The 26245-nt window shown below is 46.5% G+C and overlaps 2 long non-coding RNA genes across 2 annotated transcripts in view; one reads left to right on the top strand and one right to left on the bottom strand.

The window, feature by feature from the left end:
* On the top strand, positions 1-26245 carry LOC132374359 (uncharacterized). Its single transcript, XR_009505658.1, has 3 exons — positions 1-222; positions 25454-25695; positions 26075-26245. It is a non-coding gene; the product is annotated as an uncharacterized LOC132374359 (long non-coding RNA).
* Positions 11933-26245, bottom strand: part of LOC132374357 (uncharacterized) — a 223358-nt gene continuing 209045 nt past the window's right edge. The window contains exon 4 of the long non-coding RNA XR_009505656.1: positions 11933-14168. This is a non-coding gene — a long non-coding RNA (uncharacterized LOC132374357). The remainder of the gene's footprint in view (positions 14169-26245) is intronic.

Raw genomic sequence — 26245 nt, 5'->3', positions numbered from 1 at the left:
CCCGGCCCCTGCCCGTGACACTAATAACTTGGGAATTAACTAGGAGAAGAGCCTGGCATGTGCAGGACCCACCCAAGAAGAACTGTCCCAGAAGAGAGGTGCTAGCTAGGTGAAGACATACGACTCTGAGCACCACTTCCTAATTCTAACGGAGGGAGAGTCTGGCATGGAGCCAGGAAACAGAAAAGGCATGAAAGGAAGAACTAATCTGGAGCTGGCAAAGTGAGTGTTTTTTGGCTTATTTAAACACATAGATATAGAATTCAAACAGGGAGGAGGGATCTGACTACCAGATGCAGCTGCTGAGTGAGGCAGGACGTCAACAGTGGAATCAGTGGTGTCCAAGCAGGAAAGGAGACATTTTGACAGCAGGGGGGCCATTGAAGTAGCAATGCTTGGTAGACTGGGTGGGTTCACCTTACGCTTAGGATTTTATTTCCATTTAAATCTCTGGGAGGCAGAGGTGGACGTTACTGGCTTGACCCCATGTTAAAGAAAAACCACAGTCCAGGCCTTTAAAGACGACTAGGGAAACAAGTCAAATAGACAGCAAATAGGCAGATGTAAGGACCTTCACTGAACACAGATGTATCGAGCGCCTGTGACAAGGCAGAGGCACTGTGCTGGAGCCCAGAGATGCACCGAGGAGCATGACCGACAGATTCCCTGCTCTTGGGGGACATCCATTCTAATTGCCATTTAACATGCCAGGTGCATGGAGGGGCAGGGGAGGTCACAAAGTAGCTGTGATACAGCGGGAAGCTCAGAGAAAACCTGGCCTCTCGGCTTGCTTGCTCCAGGACCTTAGGCAAACCTCTGAAACTCTCCCTTTCTCGTCCATTGGTGGTACCTTCTGGGGTCATGCTGAAGAGTCACTGAGGCAGTGTTAGGTGGTAACAAGGCCCTGGAGAGGGGAGGAAGGGCTTGGAGCTTTGTGCTGTCGGCCAACTGGGGCGTAGACCCCTGTGTGTGGTAGCTCTCGGGGGATATGGTTGCCCGTGGATAAAAATGTGGGAACTAGAAAGACAGGCAAAGCCAGCGGGAAGACTCAGAGGCAGAGAGAACACGTGTGCGTCCATCGCCAGCACAGTTTCGCCCCTCCCTCGGTGTGATTTCATGATCCGTGCTTCTCTGGGCGTCATGTCACGTGGTCTGAGATGTTTATTGCACTGCATTCCAGGGGTGGCGGGGGGAGCCGTGTCCAGTGTTAGAGAGCTGGGGAAAGCCTCCTCGGTGGAATTTTAACTCTTCCTGTAAACAGTGACCTAATTTGAGGAAGGCTCTGTCTGGCCAGGCCTCACAGCCCCTGTATCTCTTCTTTCTCTTCACCCCCTTCTCCCGCGCTCAGTCAGACTGTCTCGCCTTTATCTCACATATGGACTTTGCAAATAAGCGTGGGTGATTTGTGTGCTCAGCTAACTGGAGAGACCGTGTGTCAGCAAACCGAGCACCGCAGCCAAGTCATGAGCCCCTGCAGGAGGGAGCCGCCTCCTCCTCTCTCGCTGTGAAACGTTATCTCAGCAGGAGGGACGGAGTCCAGGCAAGGCCAACAGACCGGCCAGGGAGCCCCTTCTTTCCCTCCCAGCTCCAGCTCCAGCTGTATGTTTTCCCCCTTGAGCAGTAGGTCAGGTTCTCTCTCTTCTTTGTGTAAACTGAGCAAACTTTTGACTGAGGGAACTGCCCCCCGGTTGTTTACGGCTTTTCCCTCCTTCCCTTCACCTACTATCAAGGAGGCTGAATTTATAGGTGGGCAGCACCTCACAGAGGAATAGAAACCGCCCTTCTCATTGCTCAGGTGCCAACAAAAGAGCTAACCTTCCCCCCGGGAGCCCACAAGTGAGGGGTGAATCCCAGCTAGCGAGCCCCTTGGTGGGTGGTACTTGGGGATGGGAAAGGAAGAGTGAGTGGAAGAGTCATATGAGGGCGGATGGACGGAGGGGGACAAGCAAGGCGTAAAATGTCCTGCCACATTTTGACTGAGAAGCACTAACCTAGGTCAGGGGTCAGCAGACTTTTTCTGTAAAGGGCCAGATAGTAAATAATTTGTTCTCTTTGTGGGCCATCCGGTCTCTGTTGCAACCATTCTGAGGTTGTAGGGCAAAACCAGCCACAGACAATTGGTAAACTAATGGGCGTGTCTGTGGCCCCAATAAAAGATGGTTCACAACAAGAGGCGGCAGGCGAGATTGGCCCGTGGGCTATACAGTCTTCTGACCCTTGGTCTGGAAGAAGACCCTTCCCATGTTCCTGTTTAGCCAGCTACATCCGGGAAGGGAGGCCAGTCTGCCTCTGTTATGTGGTTCTGCTTTCTCCACCCTGTTTCTTACCAACCCTGGGTGCTGAGCTTGGACAGGGGGACCTCCTAAATGAAAGCCAGAGGGCTGGTGACCTCAGGGTTCAGGATTCTGTTGATAAATTCCCCACTCTGTGCAGGCACAGGACAGGTAGCAATTGTAGGCGTGAAACTCAGCCAGGAGCGGTGTTAGGACCTTCCCTAAGCAGTTTGGTTTAGAAATTATAGAATTCTCCTATTTTCCACCTCTTCTCTTGTTTCCAGGTCTCTTATAATCTGAATGTTGACATTCTGACTTCATCTTTTGTATTTCTTGGCCCTCCTGTGGTATCTTCTATCCGTTTATATATTCCTCTTTATATTTCAGGGAGAGCTCCTTAGTCTAATATTCTAGCTCGTGGGTTCATTCCTTGTTCCACAATTTCCCCTTCCATTGTACTCCTTAACCCAGCCTGAGAGCGGGTTCAGTGTCAAGGGCTGGACTGCTTGGGTTCAAATCCCAGCTCTGCAGGTAATTGTAGGCCAGTTACTTAACTAGTCTGTGCCTCCACTTCCTCATCTGTAAAGTGGGCTTGGTGATAGTACCCAGCTCACGTTGTTATAAGAAGTAATTATGTAACGTGTGTAGAACACTTAGCACAACAGGATAACAACCCATAGAGTTTTTATATGTAGTGCTAAAACTTCCTTATTTTTCTTCACAATTTTTTCACAGTATTTCATATTGATAATCCCTTCCTTTATTTCTCCGCTTATATTTTTCATGATCGTTTAAATCCTATCCCTCCTAATACTTCTGTGTCAGGTGGTATTTGTTGTGCAAATACCGGTTTTCGGCATCAGAACTCCTCAGGGGTCTAGTTGTGGACGGAGGAGCTCACAGAGCCCCCGGGAATAGCAGCTACTGTGCTGTATCCAGTGCTGCGCTCTGGGGAAGGGTCAGACGCCGGCCCGGGTGAGTTTAAGGGGGGAGGTCATGAGCTCCTGGGGGGAGCCCCGGTCACCCCAGGACCACCGTCCATCATTCCACCGGAAACCTCTCTGGCTCGGTTGAACGTTAAACCCTTCGAGTGACTCTGCATTGGGAGGGGGCCGTCCCCAAGGTGGTTTCCCACCAGCCTAGGGGCCTGGGGGCGTTGGGGAGAGAGAGCCTGAGGGCAGCTGCACAGACTTAATGCCACCGCCCTCCAGGGTCTCTCCTGCCCAGATATTTGCGCTGTCCGCACACCCCCGAGATCTCAGACAACAGACATCCGCGCTGAGCCCTTGCAGCCAATTTCTGTGGAGGAGGAACAGTCAAGGATTGCCCTCAGGCTCCTGGGAGATGGGGGTCGGGGCAGGGAGACCAGAGCAGAATTTCCAGAGCTTTCCTCCAACCTCTCCTCCAGCCACCTACCTCCTCCCACATTCACACTGAGGGAAGGCAAGCTTCCGCCACCCCAGGGATGACCCGAGGCTTTGTGCAGCCATTCTCATTCTCACTGCCTAGAATCCATCTCTTCCTCTCACTTCTATGGTTTCTCAAGGGCTGATTTTGGTGGCAGGAACCTGCACACTATGCTAGTTCCGTATCTTAGGAAGAACCAGAAAATAGAATCATAAAGTCCAAGGAAACTGAGATGCTGTCCGGCTTTCCGTTCTGGGTGTGGATCTCCCATGATGGCCCCAGTAAGGTGTCATCTGGGCTCTGCTTCAAGGGCTCCACAACCGCAAACAATGACGGCATGGGCCTGTTCATTTTTAGTAACTTTTACCTGAAATATACCATACATACAGAAAAGTGCTCAAGTCCTCAGTGCATAGCTCGATAAACTTCCACAAAAAGAATACATCTGAATAATCCAAATTTAAAAACTTTACAAGCAGGCTTGTTAATTTTAATATCACTGTTAGGAAAGTCTCCTTTATTTTAGCCAAGAGCTCCCTTCCTGTAATTTCCACCAATAGTTTCAGCTCTGCAGAGTTATACAAAAGAAGTGCAATGTTTTCTTACCATTAAGCATTTAAAGTTAAATATTTGTCTTTCCATAAAACTTCTTCCCCTGTCCCCACCACCCCCCCAAGTTATACAGTCTTACTTCTTTCAACTAATTTTGCTGTAACAAGATGGTACTGCAGTGATGATGTAAGGAGATAAACAGTGTTGAAGGACTCCCTCATTTAGGCAAAGAGATGTTTGGAGAACACATGTTTGGGGACTGGAAGTGACTATCTGGTCTAGACAGTGTCAATATAAGGAGGAAAACAGAAGCAGGGCTGTGTCTGCCAGCACAAGGAATAGAGTGGCTTTCTGCCTGGTCACACGGGGAAGTTTGGTGGCTCTGGGGCTCCCAAGTGGGTGGGCGTGGGGTGGAGAGCAAGCGAGATGAACCAGCTGCTGTGCAAGCCAGTGTTTCTGGAGACACAAGGCAGCTGCAGCCCAAGAAACCAGGGAGGTGTCATCGGAACCGACGGCGGGGAGACGACAGCTCAACTGAGGTGGAGCTGAGAGAGAGTTCTGGCTGCTTCCAAGACTCGGCAGCCACTCATCTGGGAGCTAAATACAGAAGGAAGCTCACTCCAGATTCTCACCGTACAGCCCAGCAGAGGGAATAAAGCATTCGGGGTTGAGGGGGGTGACACTGAAGAGGTTTGCAGACTGAAGTAAGCGAGGAATTAATTCTCAGTGTCAAGATACAGTCTAAACGCTTCTCCGGAAAACAGGAAGCCAGACTCTGAGCCCTCCTTCAACAACTGGGGCCCCTCAGTCCGACCCTGGGGCCACGAGAAGGGACCGGGCCGTGTGCGTGTGCAAAGGAAAGCTGTGACGCGTGGGAGCCCTGGGTACGTGTGCTTTTCCAGTTTCTGCCATTGTCCACAGGCCCATCCTTTCAGCCTCTCTTTGTGTGGGCTTGGAAAGGAGAGCATGAAGTTCTGTCAGCCACAAGAGCCTTAGGAAAGTCGGGGCCACCTTCTTTTTCTCTTGTTCCTCCTCCTCCTCCTTTATTTTTTAAAAAATACTGAGTCAATTTAATAAAAAGAATGGGAAAGGTGAAAAATGAGCCCTCTAACTTGTGTGGTCCCAATTACCCATTGTATCTAAGCTTACATTTATGTAGGTATTTGCTCTGTTCCTTTTTTTTTTTTTTTTAATTAATTAATTAATTATTTTATTTATGGCTGTATTGGGTCTTCGTTTCTGTGCGAGGGCTTTCTCTAGTTGCGGCAAGTGGGGGCCACTCTTCATCGCGGTGCGCGGACCTCTCACTATCGCGGCCTCTCTTGTTGCGGAGCACAGGCTCCAGACACGCAGGCTCAGCAATTGTGGCTCACGGGCCCAGTTGCTCCGCGGCATGTGGGATCTTCCCAGACCAGGGCTCGAACCCGTGTCCCCTGCATTGGCAGGCAGATTCTCAACCACTGCGCCACCAGGGAAGTCCGCTCTGTTCCTTTTTATACCCTTCTTCTTAAATTTCACTCTTGCTCTTTCTGTGTGCAGAGAATGACGGAATATAAAAGTGGTGTGATTAGTCTCTGCCACGTACAGAAACTGCCCCTGTGTTTGCCACGAGGGTAAGTGTTTAAAGCTTCTCCTGTGTGTAGTAGACTTCTGGCCTTTGGCCTCCTGAGTTGTAGCCACTTTTGCTCAGAAGGAGCTCATCCATTTCCGGTTGCCACATGCTTGTTGCGTGGCTGTCTTTCCCTGGGATTCCATAGCCAGACCATACGATACCAAAACATATTGGCTATGGCTTATCCTAAAAGACTGCCAGGAAAAAAAATTGCTGGTTAAGAAAAGCTAGGTTTTTTCAACTTACTGCAATAAGGGGGAGTTTTACCTTGACAGAATCTAGAAGCGTCTCAGAAGGGAGAAGTCAGGGGAAGATTACTTAGGGTTTAGGGCTTGCACTGAGTGGCTTTAAGGCGGGTTTTGCAAGGCAGGGAACTAGTTGGGATTAGGCAGAATTTTAATGCACAATAGCTGTCGATTGGTAGGCACAGAGATGTGAGAGTCTAAAAGTGCACTTTGATGAGGAAACTGTTAGTCTTGGTAAGTTAGCTATTTTATTTTAATTTTATTTATTTATTTAAAGTATAGTTCATTTACAATATTATATTAGTTTCACATGTTTTTTATAGATTATACTCCATTTAAAGTTATTATAAAATGTTGGCTATATTCCCTGTACATGATCATCTCCATATAGATGCAGAGAGAGCGTCTGACAAAATTCAACACCCATTCATAATGAAAACTCTCAACAAAGTTGGTATAGAGGGAACATATCTCAACATAATAAAGGCCATTTATGACAAACCACAGCTAACATCATACACAATGGTGAAAAGCTGAAAGCTTTTCCTTTAAAATCAAGAACAAGACAAATGGGGATGCACGCTCTCCCCATTTCTATTTCATATAGTATTGGAAGTCCTAGCCACAGCAACCATACAAGTAAAAGAAATAAACTGCATCCAAATGGGAAGGGAGGAAGTAAAACTGTCACTATTTATAGATGACATGATACTATGTATAGAAAATCCTTGGGACATCCCTGGCGGCACAGTGGTTAAGAATCCGCCTGCCAATGCAGGGGACACGGGTTCGAGCCCTGGTCTGGGAAGATGCCAGATGCTGCAGAGCAACTAAGCCCGTGCGCCACAACTACTGAGCCTGTGCTCTGGAGCCCGTGCGCCACAACTACTGAAGCCCGTGCGCCTACAGCCCGTGCTCGGCAGCAAAGAGAAGGCATTGCAATGAGAAGCCCGTGCACCATAAGGAAGAGTAGCCCCTGCTCCCTGTAGCTAGAGAAAGCCTGCGCGCAGCAAAAAAGACCCAACGCAGCCAAAAATAAATAAATAAATACATTTATTTAAAAAAAAAGAAAACCCTTAAATCTCCACCAAAATAACTACTAGAGCTAATCAATGAATTCAGTAAAGTTTCAGGATACAGGATTAATATGAGTTAGCTATTTTAGTAGTTCCACAGTCTAATTTTCCAGGAGCAAGTATTTATTGGTAGTTTAATTATTTTTGCCTGGTCCCAGCATTGTTCAGCTCAAAACCAGGAAATGATGCTTTATCCCAGAATTGTTTAGCACAGTCATGGAAGAATATGTTAGTTTTGGTTCTGTTGGGTTTGCAAATTTTGCTTATATTACAATTTAAACATGCAGAGAAAATACAGTTTCAATATTTTGCCTCTAACTGATCTGCTCTTCTGGGTGAGCCAACTAATTGGGGAAATAACAACAAAGTCAGTGATGTAGTCATTTAACACTCAGTTGTTTAATGCCCCTTAGTTAATACTCAGAGTCTTGGTAAAAATGCCCATTTTCTCCCCAGTTTTTCACACTTCCACTCTTCTCCCCAGCTCCTCTCTAAGATTGTGCCTGGGTGTATAAAGGAAGGGATGTGACTTGTGTGTCTTCTCAGTGGAGGGAAAAGGGGCCCTTCAGGGTCTTCTGGCTCCTGGGGTCTCTAGAACAATGGCCTTTGGCCACCTGCTTGCTGTCTGCCATGTTGGCTCTTAGGACTGAGGCTGATGTGCAGGATGGCACTTATCTGGTCCCCTCACTTGGTTCAGGCCTGGTGGGTCTCTCTGGGTGACTTGATCTCCTCTCAGCATTACCCACTTGCAACACTTGTAACCCTGATTGCTCGTGCTGTTCCCCAGGGTAGGTGGTCTATACCCTGTGTGTTAGTCCGTTCCAGCTGCTATTACAAAATACCACAGGCTGGGTGGCCTATAAACAGCAGAAGTTTATTCCTCACCGTTCTGGAGGCCAGAAGTCTAAGATCAGCATGCCAGGATGGTTGGGTTCTGGTGAAGGTCCTCTTCCGGGTTGCAGACTGCCTACTTCTTGCTGTGTCTTCACAAGGTGGAAGAGGTGAGGGGTCTCTGCAGGGTCTCTTGTATAAGGAACTAACCCCATTTATGGTGGTTCCACCATCATGACCTAAGCACCTCCCAAAGACCCATCACATTGGGCATTGGGATTTCAACATATGAATTTTAGGGAGACACAAACATTCAGACCAAAGTACCCTGCCATAGGGCCCCCCGATTAGGCCCACTGGCTTCAGTCTAAGCTTCTCTACTGTGGAAATAAACGAAGACCAACCTAATGAGAAAAGCAAAGCCTATTTATTTTGAGCTTGCTGTAGCAAAGGGAGTCAGCCACCGTCACTTGCATTTTGGCAGACCCAAAGGCAGGCAGAGGAGGGAGAAAACTTTAGAGTGGGAAAAAGGGAAGGCAGGGAAGGTGTGCCCTGATTGGAGGCTGTTGGCCTGGGGAAGCTGTAGACAGGCTAACTAGAGGCAGGGTATCCTATGTGATTGATTGGGGTGTGGGTGCATTTGACTTTTTCTGATTGGTCCTAAGATGGAAGTGGGGACAAAGATTAGGAAAGATGACAGTTATTAATCAAGTCCTGGCCATTTGGGGCTGATTATTACAGAAGTTATTGTTTAGCTTCCTGGATTCTCACTAGGGATAGCAATCTGGCTTCTTACAAAACTGACTTAGAGTGGGCTGCCTGCCTAGACTGATTACTGTAGATAAGGAGTTGGCTTTCTGGGCAGATTGTTACAGATTGTAGGTCAGGGCTCTATTTTTAAACATGGCCTAGCTATTTCCTGTTTGTATATTCCATCTCTCACTACCATATAGGGTCTGACCTAATCTCCTAGAAGTGCAAATTAGACTCTGTCTCCAACTCCACGCTATCCTCCTAACCATGCTGGGCTCCTCTGTGATGTCTCAGTGCCTCCTGAGTGTTTGCATCAACTCCTTTTGGATATTCCTAAATCAATCCCTCCCCCAACTCTTCATCCTCTCATCATCTCCTGGGACAGGAAGGGCAGGGCTGATCTGCCTTGCCTGTGGCATCCCCTCCTCTCCAGGAGCAGCAAGCAAGTTGTATCTCCAGGGGAATAACTTTTCTACCTGCAGGAGAACACCAAGATTCTGGGTGCTTCTGGTTGGTGCTTAGCAGGTCAAAGGAGGAGATAAAGGAATTCCGATGGGTCTCAGAAAAAATAGTCTTTTTGCAAGACTATTGTCTTACTTCAAAAAAGTTTTTTTTTTTTTGAATATCAAAAGCTGAATATCAACTCTTTCTTTCTCTTTGCATACTCTATGTAACACCCACAGACCTCTGGGCAGATGACCCTGGAACCAATTAGGAGGAAGGACCTATACTTGCAAGCCCAAAGAGAAAATTACATTAATACTTTTTCAAAATATGGCTCTCATTATAGAAGATACTCTTCATTGTGTTTGAATAGAATTCTTTTGTCCTGCTTTTCTTCAACTGGCTTTCTTTAGGGGAACAGAGGTTAATAGGGAGAAATGAAGCTATTTTTTGTACCCTGTTTAGAAATGATCTCTTCCTCTTCATTTTAAGTGCTGGAGTATAAAGTCTCTTTTATCCTCTCAGTACAGGGCTCCCTCTTCTCAAAAGGGTCTCCACTGGCTTTTCTATTTCTTCGCCATAATTTGAGCTCCCCACCCCCTCTTGCTTGAATCTTAATGGAAAATAGATCGGCAGCCCATCACTCTTTTAAGGATCTTGTTCATAGGGCTCCTCACCTACCTCCTCCTTTACTGCAAACTCTCCTTAAAGTTTGTGCGTGCATGTGTGCGTGTAATAATAGGCCCTCTATCCCTTCCTTGTCTTGATCGCTCTTACAGACTGTGTGTAATAATAATTTTATATCTGACTTTGGCTGTTACTTCATTCCCTCTAGTTCTAACCCATTATTTTACATTTTCAGAGGCTCATTATGACTCATTGGGCAGCCAAAGAAACATAATGAGTCCAAGATGATTGCACATGGCGGTGCTCCACAAATAGATATTAAACAGCTCATGAAATCTATAAATGTCCTTACTATCCTGGGTGCATTATAAAGCTATGAATCAATAATTCAGCCAAGTTTTTTTTATCCTCTCTTTAAAATCTGGCTTTCTGGATGTTTTTCCTCCTGGAAATGGAAGCTGTGTACATATTGGGAAAAGAAAGCTAGAGGAAGGGAAGAAGAGCAAGAAAGATGATGAAGACGAATACAAAGAAAAAAAAGAGGAAAACATAAATTATTTTAATAGTTTAAGCCCTCACAGCTTCTTGACCGCTGTCCACGTAAGGAATAAAAAATAGTAGGCACGACACAGGCACTCAAAAAGTATTTGTTGAATGAGCAAATAAGCTTTATGACTATTTTCCATTGAGTTTACACATTGGTTTTGATAATTACCTTTGCTAAATATTTATCCTGTGCCTGGAATAGTACATGCATCCATTCATTAATTGTTAAATATGAGGAAGGAACTGGTATTATCCCCATCAGCTGGGTAATAAAACCAGAAGCCACTGATGGAAGAGCGATATTCAAGCTGAATGTTTGATAAAAGCTAATAATCAGAGGGAATTCATTAGAGCATTGAAAAAAAATGAAGAGTGAATTGAATTTGGATCCTCCTTGAGGATTTCCTTTATTGACAAATGATTCCGTCATCTACCAACTCGCCAAACCCAAAACCCTGGGCATCATTCTAGACTTACCACCATACACAATTCCTCACCAAATTCTCTCTGTTCCTCAACAGTTCTCATATATGCCCCTTCCTGCCTCACCACCAAGGACAAATTCCAAATTGTCATTAATTCTTGCCTTAGTCGTTGAATGAAACTGCCAACCAATCTTCCTGCTTTCTTCCACACTGCTCACCAGAGTAATCTTCTGAGATACGAACCTGATCATGTTATCGTCTGCTTAAAAATCTTTCAGTGATTTCCCGTTGTCTCCAGGATAGATTCCAAACTCATTAACTGAACATACAGAGTCCTTCATGATCTCGCCCATCCCTCCCCCCCCAGCCTCATCATTTACTATCTCCTCTCCTTACCAGTTCTTCCCTACGGTCATCTCGAACATTATACCTTCCACAGGACGCTCTCATGTCTCTGAACACCCACATTTGCTCTCTGAAATGATCACTCCCTTCTCATCATTGCCTTAGTTGGAAGTTCCTTACCTGCAAGATATCTTTCAAGCCTTAGCTTTGTTTACCTCTGGGACACTTTACTGTTCTCCTGTCCTGCCCCTTCCTTCTTGTCATCTCTCTATTCCCCTGACTACCTCGGATGTACACACATCTCAAAAGTGGGCTTCGTGTCTGTATCAGCCAGTGTCCCAGCAGGAAACAGATGGCACCCTCTGGTCGGTCTACACTAAAGGAGAGTTTATTTACAAGGGACTAATTATGAACTTGTGGGTGGAGTTCAGTGGAACCACAGGAACTGGTGTAGAAATCTGGGGCTAGCAGCAGCAGAGCTGTCACCAGGGAGAAGATGAGGTAGAGAGTAGGTCAGTGGAGGATGAGCAGTGACTTTCTATTCAGCTATCCTCCCTGGGAGGGAAATAAATGCCCCTGAACTCCCTTCCTCTCCGTCTGATCTCCTGGAGTGCTCCACCATTGATGGAAGCCAATGAGAGCCTTGTTGCTGTGGTCCATGTGGGCCAGCCTCTCAGGGAAGAGAACAAAGGTGGTAGAGAGGAAGAAAGACTTTTCTTCTACCCTCTTAAGTTCTGTGACTGGGTCTGAGAATTAAACCGACGAAAGACAGATTAAGAGGAGAAAAGCAACACATTTTATTTGATGTTAATATGGTTACATGACACAGAAGCCTTCATAGAAAAGAAGATCCAAAGAAGTAGACAGGCCTGAGAGCTTACATACCATTTCCACAAAGAACGATAAATTGTAGAGATGTGACAAGACAAAGGAGAAAGGGGTTTGGGCTAGGAGCGGTAAATTACGGGAAAGTGCCTAGGAAACATATGGGGGAAACTAATGGAAGATAAAGGCTATTTTAGGAAGTTTGTTTTACAGATTCATCTCAGGGTCAACTCCCCATCTTGGCTGTAGGAATAGTCACCTCTTTCTGGTACAGGGAGGGTACCCTTCCCATGGAAAATTTGTGTCCTGCTTTCAAGCAGAAGAGGGGGAGGTAGGAGAGCCCTTCCTGCATCTGCTGTTTCCCAAGTGCTTTCAGTTCAAAACAAAATGCCAAAGTGACATATTTTGCGGTGGCATGTTCTGGTCTTCTTCGGTGGATCGGAAGGTACACAGTGCCTTGCTTCTGTGCCCCACAGCTTCCCATGCACACCTCTGGGAGCCCATGCCTCTGGCTGAGTTCCAGTTAGCTGCTTAACTCTCTAGGGAATCTGTCTGCTACTTGTTAGGGGGGCGGGACTTTCATCTTTTTATCCCAATGCCTACCGTAATGACCAGCCTGTAATATGTACTCAGTAAGTATTCTCCGAAATGAAGTAATATTTTGAGTGTATACCGGGCCAGAATTGTTAGAAACCTTAGAGATAATTTTAATAAGAAGCAAATTCAGAGCCAGATCCTAGTCCTCCTGATTCCCAGTCTTCCTCTCCTACTTATTTTTTTTTTAATTTATTTATTTTTATTTATTTATTATTTTTGGCTGTGTAGGGTCTTCATTGCTGCACGTGGGCTTTCTCTAGTTGCGGTGAGCAGGGGCTACTCTTCATTGCAGTGCGCGGGCTTCTCACTGCGGTGGCTTCTCTTGTTGCGGAGCACAGGCTCTAGAGCGCGTGGGCTTCAGTAGATGCGGCACGTGGGCTCAGTAGTTGTGACTCGTGGGCTCTAGAGCGCAGGCTCAGTAGTTGTGGCGCATGGGCTTAGTTGCTCCGCGGCATGTGGGATCTTCCTGGACCAGGGCTCGAACCCGTGTCCCCTGCATTGGCAGGTGGATTCTTAACCACTGTGCCACCAGGGAAGCCCCTCTCCTACTTAATTTTAACTGCAGTCTCAGGTTATTCATCGGAAGGAGAATTCACACGAGTTTCCCATAAATCCAAGAGTCTTATATTTTGGCAACAAGAGAGAGACAGCGAGAAGGGTTGGATCCGCCTGCTTTGAGCCCTTTGCCAAAAGCAATCTCTGAGCTCTCTGGATAAGCAACACTTTCAAACCTAACAAAGTGCCAGGAGCTGAAGTCATGAAACGAATCACGGGGCTCGGGAATAACACAGTTACACAAACTACCTCTGGTGGTTGGTGGTGAGGTGGCTTCGCTTTAACATCCTATTAGCACATGATCTTTAGTTTCCAAAGCCTTTTTTGGTTCCAAACCTACAGGTGGTGATGGTGGGTGGGAGGAGGTTGAGTAAGATATTTCCGAGTTGGGAGGCAAAGCTGTTGGTGCCTCCTCTCTGGATGATTCAGCGACGGGCTGCTGCTGTGTTTTTCCCAGGAAAAGCCAGCATTACTGTGGAAGTGATTGCATGCCAGGAGCAGAAGACCGGAGCGTTCATTAGACCCGATTGGCATCATCTGTTTATTTATCTGCCCTCCGGGAACTGTGTGCTCTTTGGGGGCAGAGGTCACGTCTTTGTCTAGTCAAGCATCTAATGCGTAGTCGGCGCCCCCAGCCCCCCCAAAAGAATGAGGAAAGTTTATTGGATCTGAGGACGTGGATTTAGTGTTAAGGGGCTAGATCCTAAGACCTGGCATTCTTCTTAGCACTCATCTGTCCCCTCGCCTGTCTAACAGAAGTGGTTCTATCACTGTCACCTGGCTGATGTGATGATCCAGGAAGATCATGTGCTTGGAACTCCATGTGACATGAACTGTAAAGGTCAGATATAGCTAAATTGTCCAAAAGCCGTCAGCTAGTAGTATGACTTCGGACAAGTTAAACCACCTATATGAACTTCGGTATTAAAATAAGAAGACTGGAAACTATGACCTATAAGGTCCTTTTCTTCTTTGAAATTCTTTTAAACTTCCCTGCTGTCAAACACCTCAACTGTCTTCTTTGGCAAGGCAGAAGCCGTTCCACGAAGCTCCCACTGAAAAAGATAAAGGGAGAAATTGGCGGAGTTATGATCATAACCAGTTTTGCTACTGCCAAAAGAAAAACAGCACTGAATTTTTTAGTTTCTCAGAGGACATGCAATGTTTGAAAGTCATCTTCCTTCTTGTATTTTCCAAAAAGAAAAAGAAAAGTGGAAGAGCCATCACATTCTGTGCATAACTTTTCTACTTATAGATAGAATTTTTAATGCATTTTTTTTTCTTTTCTGGAGGTGTAAGGGAGAATTCCCATAGCTGGAGGCATGTGTAAGTCAGGGGACTGTGGGAGAATGCAAGTGTGATTGTGGGGCTACGCTTAATTCATTAAAATGTGTGGTTTATGAAAATTGTTTTGCCAAAAATGAGCTTTGTGGGAAGAAGAAGGCAGCAGGGATATGGATGGGGGTTGGGGAGAGGGAGGAGTAAGAAGTGCCAAGAGAGAAAGGAGTCTTATTTGTTGCTAAATGTTGAATCCCACATAAGAATATGTTGTGAGCCAATTCCAGGAAGTTATAATGCAATTTGGGAGAGTGTAAATCTATTAGGCACAGATATTATGTGTTGACATTATTATTGTCCTATTTTTATGCTAATTGTGAATATTCTCCAATGACTTAAGAAAGTTTGAGGAACGTTCTTCTGAGTTAGCCTCCCTTCTCATTTTTTACCTTTTATCAAATCAAATGGCAGTAGTATACGGACATTGTGCTTTTTTTCCTTTCTGTCTATACTGTGAATTATTTCAGAAGCCAACTATATTCGTGAGGGTAACACTAGCAGCTGTAACAAATAAACCCAAATGTTAGTGACTTAACACAACAGGAGTCTATTTCTCATTTACAGAACAGTCCAATGCAGGTGTGTCTGGTGGGCACACAACTTTCGCAATGAGATAACTCAAGAATTAAGGAGCCTGACATCTTTGTGGCTTTGCTGTCTCATAGGAACTTAGTATACAGCCATGGAAAGAAAAAATGAGGGTGGAGAAGCTACACCTTCTTCTTGATTGCTGTGGCTCAGAGTGACAAATACTAATTCTACCTATATTCTATTGGCCCAGCCCAGATGCAAGAGGGTGCTGGAAATAGTCTCTGATGGGATAGTTTTTGCCCAGCAGCAGCATTTTACTAGGGAAGGAGGAGCATGAATTTTGACAAACAGCCATTGCTGTTCTGCCCACTTATCTTCATCACTCTTGGCCTCTAAGAAAAATGGCAGCACTTCCTTGTCCATTGAGTGTAACTCTAAAGTCCTTCAAAGCAGAGCCCTAGTTCATCTCCTCTGTGAAATGCATGATTCTGAGGGAAGATCCCACACAAGCACTACCAGCCTCACTACACATCTGCCTTCAGGCTTTCCCCTGATCCGCCTCCACCTCTGTTTGGAATCCACTTCCTTTCAGGTACCAGCGCCCAGCCCCACTGGTTTCTTCTTACATTCTTTATGCCTTTGCTTGTTTTTACCCCAGGGGTCTCCTCTCTGAGAGATATTTCTTTGAAAAGCTTTGTCTCTATCAAAGGCATTCCAAGAATTGACAAACCAATGGGGAGATAACTTTTCTTTAAGAAACTCTTGACAGTCAGAGACCTCAAACATACCAAGGACATCCCTTAATGTGCCTGTACTACCGGTCGCCAAAGGGTTTCTCTTCCTCACTCATAAGTCAGAGGAAAACTATTCATAATAGCCTCAAACTGTAAACAACCTAAATGTCCATTAAATGGACAGTAGAATGAATAAATATATTGCGATATATTTGTAGAACGGAATACTATATAGCAATGAAAAGAAATGAACTCCTGTTATACACACATACATGAAAAACTTTCAAATATAATGTCAAGTAGCCAGACCTGAAAGAATATATAATGTATAATTCTATTCATATGTGGCCCAAATGCAAATAAAATGAACCTATGGTGTTATAAGTCAAGAGTGGTTACCTTTGGAGAGAAGAGGAGTGGTGGTAATTGATGGGAACCTGCCGGGGATTTCTCGGGTGCGGATATTGTTCTGTTCATTGACCTGGGTGGTACTTACACAGGTGTGTTCATTTTGTGAAAGCTCATTGAGCTGTAAACTTATGATCTATGTGCTTTTCTGTATGTATGCAATACTTCATTTGAAAGGTTTTCAAAGTCTATCGGAAGAAAAGAAAAAAAACACTGCTCTTCTTCCAACTACCTGTTTCAACCCCCAAAGTAGGGCAAGACACAGTAGCTGTATAGATGCTTAGGTGAGATTACAAAGCAGCTGGACAAAGAAACAGGACTTGGAAACGCCCACACATTCAAAGACCCAGATGGTTCCAACATATTAAACGCAAAAGGTCATCTAGGCTAGTGATCCAATGCACAGAAGGAATAGTTTCTGAATACATCCAGAGGGGTTCATCTCAGAATTATCGGGTTGGGAGAACAGAATGAGGTCACGAAGTCAGAAGAACCGTAATGCAATTCTGTTCTTCTAGCAACGGTCCCACCTTGGTCTCCCTCTTTCCTGCCAGTCTCCACGGTTAAGTCTCATGGGAAGTGGTTTTACTCACAGGACATGTGGCTTTCCATACCGGGTGGCTCAAACTTAGGTTTCCCTAGAGGTGGGATGGATTGATTGGATATATTTGGAACTCTATTGTTTTTATAATATGCAGTAGCTGAGAACTCTATTCCAGAGCCCTGGAACTTCAATCTTCATAACATAAAGGGAATTGGACCTCCCCAATCAGAGTAGAAGAATAATTATTCCATCTCCTTCATATTTTTCTCGTCGAATCCCTGAAATCTTAGGAGGTCTCTAACTGAGACTTCCTAAATTCATTTCCTCTAAGTATTCCACAGCAGCTAGAACGATTATTGGTGCTGAGAATTTTCTCTGATGGAGATACAACTGCTCCTCTGTCAGAGTCCAGCGGAAGCTAACCTCAGTGCCATGTTTTCATTAGCTTTGGCGGTCGAGAGAATGCTGACGGGAGGGCAAGCAGGGGAAGTTCCAAACATATCACCTTGAGCGTAACTTAGAAAAAGCACAGGCTTTGGAGTCAGACAGATCTAGGTTCAAATACAATGTCCAAAAATCACCAGAGGCTTGACCATGACCAAATTACTTAATTTCACTTAGATTCAGTTTCTTCGATTATAAAATAGTGTTTATTTTAAAGAGATGCTGTATGTGAAACATAAAACAAGCTATGTAAAGTTCCTAGTACAATGACTGACCGAAAGCAATAATAATGATTGATAATAACACTTAACTAGCACTTGTTATGTACCAGGCATTGTTGTAAGTGCTGTGTGTATGTTGACTCATTTAATTGTCACAACAATCCTATGAGATAGGTCCTGTTAATATTACGAATTTATAAAGGAGCCAAAGCGCAGGGAAGTGTATAACTTGCCCCAAATGGCAGAGCAAGGACGCCGACCGAGGCAGCCAGGCACAGGGCCCATGTTTGCTCTTTTCCACAACACCAAACCGGTTTCTTGCCCCTAAAGTGGACCAATAAAATATGGATTACTTGCTTAAAGAAACTCTTCTCTTCTCCCCTTTCTCACAAATCTTAATGGCATATCTAATTTTTACGGTTAGAAAGAGAGAAATTAAGGACATCCCTTTGTGTTTTCCCCCTGGATCTTGTTTTCACCTCTTCAGTGAAAAGTTTTAGAGAATAGGACTGCTTTGGTAAGCTCCCCTGTCATCCACGAGCACACACTGAGCGCCTATGGCATGCCAAGCACTGTGCTGGGTGATGGGGAAACAGAGGGGTGAGTCACGCTCTTCCTCCTTATCCCTCCTCCTCCTCCCCATGGAAGCTCAGAGGAGCAAAGACCAGAGAATAAGCCCTCAGACTATAGATGGGCCATCGCTCATGCAGCTCTGCCTCCTCAGTCCACTTCCAGAGAGGTCTGTGTGAATCCCTGACTGAACCCAGCGCCGACTTACGCCAAGAGAGCCTTCCTTCTCCAGCCTGGATCGGCTTTGCTGGTTTGCTCTCGAAACAGCAAGCACACTGTTTCTACCCCTAGACGCACTTGCCAGCAGGAGCTCACGGCCTTCCAGAAATTGCTTTGCTTTTATATAGCAGCTTTTCATTTTAACTCCCTTCCCTTCCCCCCCCCCCCCCCATCAAAAATTAACTAAAACACCATGGCAAGCGCAGAATTCACTCACCCTGGCAAGAAAGGAAAGAGAAAGGAGAAGAAAAGATAAAAACACATTTCACTGTTTGCCACACCTGGGGTGGCCGAGTCCTCAAGAGTTTGGCTGAGGCTGGAATTCAAGACAATCCCTCCTCCATTGCAAACACTCCTGCTGAGGGTGGCCATGCCTCACCGGGCCTCCCTCGGGTCTGCGGGTTGTGGGGAAAGGCCAGGCCCTGAAGGGCTTCCTGAGCACAGCTTGAGTAACTGACTGCATACACAAGGCGCACCCTGTTGCTGCCCACGGCCCCCTTCTCCCTCATGCCACCTGTCTCCCTCCCAGGCAGGTTCTCCTTCTCTTGACAAACCTAAGAAGCATCCTGTCTAGGATTAGAACTTGAATGAATACCCAGGTCCCAGTCCACTGGGAAGAGGCCATTAGGCCTTGACAGGTGAAAGGAACCATAAGATCTGGGATCTGGAGAGCTTGCCCTACGCCTCTCTTCCTGTTTCTCCCTCCCCTCTCCCAACCCCACCCCCCCCCCAAGCCCTGATATGAGTGGTGTGTGCCAAGATGGGATCAGCCACAGGACTTCGGAGCATTTGCCTGCAGTTCTTCTGGTCCAGTCTTGTGTTTTCACATGTTTCCAGGCTTGGGCCAAGACCGACAGTGGTCACAACAAGCCCAAACTCTGCTTCGTGATGTGCGGGAACTTTCCTGGGGGATGTGTCACGTTGAAACCAATGTTGATGTTTCTCCTCAACTAGATGCTCTTGGAGATTACACAAAGGGGAGGAAGGACAAGCTTGAGGAACTGGCGTTCTCCCAGTTTGCACCATTTTCTTCCCTGTTTGCGTGGCGTCCATGGCTGTCTGATCTGCGGAGAAGCAGGAGTTACTCTCAAGGCTCAAAGGGCCAGGAGGGAGGAGAGAGTTGACAGCCTCAGCAGGGGAGCGCGTGGGGGTTTTGTACAGCTTTCCTGAGCTACAGGATTGATTTTCTGCTGGAGTCCCCAGGTATCAATGAACCTACAGTCCTCCTTCCAGGAATTATCAGACTCTGGGGAGACAATAAGAAAGGAACTGAAACTATTTTTGAAAAGTTTTCCGAAGTCTGTGAACGCCGTATAAGGCCCCCATTGGCTTTCATTTTTGCTGGGCTAAAGGGACGGGGGAAACACGAGGTGATTATATGGTTGGAAGCTTTGGCCAAGGCCTACGTTACTCTGAATTAAGACATAGGAAGCAGAATTTCCCCCAGGGCCCTGGGGCTGACTTTGAGTTAAGATTTCACAGAAGACTCTGTAGAGTGGGAAAACAGTTGCCTATTATGCTTGTGCAACAGAACGATGGACTCTTTCACTCTAAGAATCTTTATGCGATGATCTAGGAAACCTGAACTTAAAAGAGATGAGAAACCATCTGAGCTGAGGGGAAACTGGGTTGATTCTGGGCCTCAGAACAAACATTGCCTCCCATGCCTTGTCTTGTGTCTTACTTAGGTTAGATTCCCCAGAAGCGAACACTGAGTGATTTGTTTAAGGAATGTCCCCAGGAAAATCTGGTAGAAGGTTTGGGAAGTCAGCCCCAGAAAGGAAGGATGCTGGGTAAGTGTGCAACATGGCGCAAAGCCCCAGGGAGGGAAGTGGTGAGGTGTGACAGAGACTCTCTCCAGCGTCTCCCTGTGGCCTCCACTGTGCTCCTGATTAGGGCCCGGGGAAGTATTTATAGCCTCCTCCCATCCGTCATCCACTGGTTAAGGGCTGTCATCCCTGGAAGGATGCAGATTCCCATTATTACTTTTTTTAAGCTGGCAAAGTAGTTCCAGAACCCTGAGGTTAGCCCTCTGACAAAGAGACATAGGTGCTGCTTGACACACCTGGAGCTGGTGTGCAGGCAAATGAGAAAAGTTTCCCGGGGAATGTGGGCAAGCACTGACCACATCAGCTATATCTCGTCTGGACCCAATAGCCTTAGGCTGGCAGGTCATCACAGAGTAGGTACAATCATCTGTAAGAGAAGCTCTGCTGGAGCAATCCATGGGGGAGCAAGGACGGAAGGACCTAGGTGGTCACTGGTGATTCATGAGTGCCCCAGACCCTGCCACTGATCCCAGGGTTACTGTCAACCTGTGGTCCCTTGGGGGCGTGCCATTTGTCTCAGCTTGTTCTGGTTCCCATGCCCCTGCTTGACTGCATGGAGCTGGGGGTCATGGGGGTGATGGTGCATTAGCTGGAGGACAGCCATGTGCATCTCTGTTTTCTCCTCTGTTACCCACGTCGGCAAAGAATGCATCAGGCAGATGCTAAAGAACCAGCATATCTTTCTAAATTTCCTGGCCATCCCTCAGCCTGGAGCTCCTACAGCGAAGTAGGGACCACCTGCTCACACCACCCAGAGGTGTGACTTGAGCTCGCCATCATTAGCAGCGGAGCCCAGCACCGCACAGAGACTTCCGAAGGCATGGCCCTCACCTCTTACCCGCAAGACAGAGCTTCTCAAAGCCTGAAGCTCAGCCGTTGGCCTCTCAAGTGTGGCCTGCCTCGCGGTGGCCTGCCGGCCTGCAGAGAAACAGAAATCAGATACAAAGGCAGCCCTGGGATCAGTTTTACCTCGTCCTGAAGCCTTGGGAGACCAGAATGGAGTCAGGGAGCTGAGGCAATGACCCGAAGCAGAAAAACCCAGACTCCTGGTTTTGTGCAGGCGCAAATCCCGCTGGTTAAGCCACACCACCGCCGGCCTCCAGATCCTTGTCGAGCCTCTGCCTCAGACTAAAAATAATCGCTCGTATATAAACAAACGTAAATGTATTTTTAACCTGCCTCAGAAAACCACCTTCCTGTTGGGTTTCAGGGCACTCTCGCCACGTCAACTGGCAGATCACAAAAGCAACTGCAACCGCTTGGAACTTTCCACCACAGACGGGTGATGGTGACCCCAGGTGACATCTGACTGCATTGCCAAAGTGACTTTGGGTTGAGAGATTAGAATCTCTAACTGCTTTGTGGTTTCAGAAGGCAAGGGGGGCCAGAACCTAAGAGAGTGGTGAGAGCCTAAAAATTCAGGGTGAATCGCCCCAGGAAGAGCCACTCGTCTTGAGGGTCATTCGTGTGGCTTCCTGAGGAAAGTTTTCTCAGCGAGAGCACGATACCGTTGAAATGTTGGGCTGTGGAAACACAGGAAGCCCGTCCCTCAGCCGGGCAGCTCACTGGTGGCTGCTTCCAGATGGGGTGGTGTTTTAGCCCTCAGGGCAGGTGGAGAGCAAAGAGAAACTGGCCAGCTGACACCGACCTGGAAGAATGTGACATTATAAAAACTGTATTTTCTTTTAAAGGTGTGTACTCGGCAGATGAGCCCTAAGTCACAGCTTATATCCAATAAAATAACACTGTGTTCCTGCCAGGGTAGTCTTTTTCTAGCTCACTAATCAGACATCGGACACCTCTTCCCGCTCCTTGGCACTCACCATCATTCCATGAAAGGAGGAGATGGGGTCAAATAGGAATTGCATTGAGGGGACATTGTATGCTTTTCAGTGTGGTCCACACCCCCAGGAAGCAAAGATAGGAATCATTGGGAAAATTTGTGGACAAAGAAGCAGCGATATGTGCCCAAGGTCAGTGGCTGGGTAAGTGACAGAGGCATTTGCTGGGCACCAAAGTTAAGGTCGTTTGACTCTTAGGTGCTGCTTTGGTGATGACCTAATGCTTCCTGTTCTGGTGAAATGGTGGAAGCTAGTCCAATGGAATAAGCACGAAGCCCCCTCAGGAGAGCAGAGCCTGAACTCCAACCCCAAGTCCATTCACAGCCTCCCACCTCTGCCATTGGAATGGTTTGGGAGTCTCCTTCACTTTGGCCTTCAGCCCCGGACAGTGTAATTTCTCTGGGTGGAAAGAGGAATTCCGCTCATGGTGCCGACATCACCCCCTTTCTTCTCACCCCGAGGAGAGAGCAGAGAGGGGACAAAAGTGAGCCTGCCCAGGGACAGAGTTTTGAGACGTGAGGTAATGTTGGTTCCCCATCCATGGCAGGAACCAGAGGGAGCCTGGCAGGGGCCCTGAGGGAGAAGAGGGCCAGCTTGGAGATTTTCTTTATGTTTGGCCTGGAGGAGTTCCAACCTTAAACTCAAATGAAAACTTTAGAAATGTTATATTACCAAAGTGTGCATGTGTGTATGTTTGGGGGGGTAAAGATGGGGGTAGAGGGATTCGAGGGGAAGGAAGGTAGCCCACAGTGCAGCTCAACTCAACACCTAAACCTCACCTGCAGCATTCAGACCCTTATGACCCCCACCAAGAGGACAGAGCCTTACTACCCCAATTCTCGGATTTTGTGTTTCAATCATACATCGGTCCAGGGATGTGACTGGTACATCTGGGTCCCAGTCGTCCACTTGACACTAACATGGTTGCTTACCTCCCTTAAATCTCCTCACCTCTCTGACCCTCAGCTTCTTCAGTCATCAACTAGAGGTCTGAAGCAGGCAGCAGGCATCTCTCCATTCAGAGAGTGCGGTTCGGGCACAGTGAGTGGCACGTGATTTTTAAGTATCAGCCTCCTGTGCTTCCAAGATGGATTTGAAAAATGGGAAATGTTAAGTGGCTCAATGCATTTCATTTTCTGTCTTTTTCAAAAGACCTTTCCTATTTCAGACACTGCCTGTGTGGTGAGTATGTGTGTGTGAAAGCATATGTTTGCAAAACGGATGAAACATTTGCGTATAATAGCATTTTCACAGCAGTGAGTATAAACCGGGAGAAACTTATCTTCTGCACGTGATTAGGAGTGGCTTTTCGTGGGTGTCTGTGAAATGACAGATTGTGCAATTTTTAGAAAAAAAAAGTTTATAGGGAAAAAAACCTACACAGGCAATAATATTTTGACCTTGAGGGGAAAAAATATGCTCGTTTGTTTATAGAAAATAAACTCCCCTCCAAAGTTTACGTTCAAAAGAACCTTGGTTGGCTGCTCATAAATAAATTGCGAACAGAATTGTTGATTACTGAGGTTAATGTTCTTTTACTAAAGTGAAAATATTGTATGTAATTAGATTAAGAAGAGATTTCAGAAGAAAGGGTGACGATTTGAGTAATCACAGAGTCAATGCAGGCACATTTTGATTGTATTAGCCAGCTATTAGAGCCGTCTTTGGCATTTATGTGTGACGCGCAGGGTAAGGATGTAGCTGTTGAGAGTCATTTGTGTCTGCTGTCTGGACTAATTGAGCGACAATAATAAAACGCTGTTTTTAGATAAACAATGGGTGGCGGAGCTCCATCGGTCCCTGCAGGGAGCGTGTTTCTGCCGTTCAAAGAGCAACGAGCTGAGCTTGTAGGCCACAGTCATTTCACAGAGCAAAGTCAAGTCGTTTAAATCAACTAAATTGAAGGCAGTTTTGAAATGGAAATCAGCGATCCCAGTTTGGAGCTGCTTCGTTGTCAGTGGGAAGATCCTCTTCCAAGTCTTGTGCAAAGGGAGGAAGCCCCTGAGTGACATTAGCAATACGAGGGAATCAAATGCCGCATGTCACGTGGGTTGTGTAGCGTGTGGGCACTGAGTGGGCTGACATGGAAATATCACCATAAACCCAGCTGCCCACTTCCACGCCCTCCCTCCTTTGCAGAAACTGGGTGGACCCACGACAGACTGACAGTCTGAAGGTCCCACGAAGGGTTTAAGTGGTTGACTGTCACTGTCCCACCCAGTGGGAAGGCATTTCTCCTCGGGACCATGAGCTTCACCTACCTTCTCTCTGCCTCTCAAATGCGCTTCTTCCTTCCTTCTCCCTCCGTGCCCTTTAGACTGAAGAATGTCTAGGTGTGAACCTCTACTCTGTGTAGAGATTAAGATCTCTGGTTACAGACTAAGAACAGAAAGGCACTCACAGGCTGGTCTTCTTAAAAGGTCACCTCACCTTAATGCAGGCTCACACAACCTCCAGGCTTTTGTAGACGCCAAGGGGTGACTGGGAGGGTTTTAACACCTCTCTCTTTTCAGCCGTCACCCTTCCCCAAGCCAACTCAGACAACCACACGTTCCAGGGAGAAGCAGTGTGTTTGCCTGGTCAACACAGCTTCAAGATAGGTTTGCTACACCCCACAAGCTAAACCACATCCATCCCCGTCCACCATTATAAAATTTTCTTGCCACCGCTGAGTTTTAGGAAGTTGGGTAGAGTCCACTCACATTTTCATTCAACAACCCTTACTTGAGCACCTTCTGGACACCAGGTCCTGTGCTGGTTGCTGAGGAGACATCCTCTCATAAGACCAACCCATGGAAGCTGAGGTCTCGTGGGGAGATAGACATGCAGACAAGCATAATACAATAGAATATTGCCCTAGTGAGGCACGTGCAGGAGGCCATGAGTGGCTTCCTCTGTGTCTTAGCTCATGTGGCTGTGACAAAACACCAAAGACTGAGTGGCTTAAACAACAGACATTTATTTCTCAGAGTTCTAAAGGATGCAAATCCAAGAGAAAGGGCCGGGCAGATTCAGTTCTCAGTGACATCCAGCTCCTAGATTCTTCCCACTCACGTGACAGAGAAAGGAAACTCTGGTGTCTCTTCCTCTTTTTATAAAGGCACTAATCCCATCATGGGAGCTCCATCTTCATGACCTCATCTAAACCTAATCACCTCCCAAAGGTCCACCTCCAAATACCATCACGTTGGGGGTTAGGGCTCCAGCATATGAACATGGGGGGACACAAACATTCAGCCCGTCACTCCCTGCCAGTGTACCTAGCTCCAGAGCAGCCAGTTCTCTTTTAGGGCTTCTCCTTGGGCCACAGCCCTGACTTTCTAGTCATCTGTGTTTCCCACCCTCCACACCACCATTTCTGTCCATTTCTCTGATCCAAACCACTGGGACAGATTAAAACTACTCTTCAGCTGACCCCTCTGAGTCCTGCCCCACGGGTACATCGCCCAGGTCAGACTGCCTGAAAGTCTTCAGCACCTACTCTTCTAAATGTCTCTTCCTGACTTTTCCCCCATCTTGGACACATTATAGTACTTTTTTCAAAAAATATCAGTGATGGCTAATTTTATGTGTTAACTTGTCTCGGTTATGTTGCCCCGTTGTTTGGTTAAACTCCAGTCTAGATGTTGCTGTGAAAGCTTTTTTTTTTTTTTTTTTTTAGATGTGATTAACATTTAAATCAGTGGACTTTGAGAAAAGCAGATCACCCTTCATGATGTGGGTGGACTCAAAGGACAAAGCATTGAGCCAAAGAGGATCATTCTCAAGCCTTAAAATCTAATGGAATTTACTGTTAGGTTTCAAGCTTTCTTGGGACACATGACCCTTTTTCCTTCTGATTTCTCCCTTTTGGAATGGGAAGGTCTGTCCTTCGACTACCCCACCATCATGTTTTGGAAGCAGGTAACTTGTGGTCTGGTTTCATAGGTTCTCATACAGAGAGGAATTTTGCCCCAGAGTGAATCATACTCCGACTTTCACCCATACCTTATTTAGATGAGATTTAGGACTTAGAGTTGTTGCTGGAATAAGTTAAGAATTTCAGGGCTATTGGGATAAGATGAATGTATTTTGCATGTGAGAAGGACGTAAATTTGGGGGGACCAGAGGGTGGGCCATTATGGGTTAAAATGTGTCCCCCAGAATTCATGTGTTAAAGCCCTAATCTCACAATGTGGCTGTATTTGGAAATAGGGTCATTGCAGATACAACTAGTTAAGATGAGGTCATACTGAAGTAGAGTGACCCCCTAATCCAATATGACTTCTGTCCTGATTAAAAGGGGTGACCTGGACACAGACACACACGTACCAGAGAACATCATGTGAAGACTGGAGCTACGCTGTCACAATCCAAGGAACTACTTGAAGCTAACAGAGAGTCATGGGACCGATTCTTCCCCAGGGCCTTCAGAGGGAGCTTGGCTCCCCCAACACCTCAGTGTCAGAATTCT

The sequence above is a fragment of the Balaenoptera ricei genome, chromosome 11, assembly GCF_028023285.1.
Source record: "Balaenoptera ricei isolate mBalRic1 chromosome 11, mBalRic1.hap2, whole genome shotgun sequence".
Classification (NCBI taxonomy): Eukaryota; Metazoa; Chordata; class Mammalia; order Artiodactyla; family Balaenopteridae; genus Balaenoptera; species Balaenoptera ricei.
This window is presented reverse-complemented; position numbering and strand designations above follow the sequence as displayed.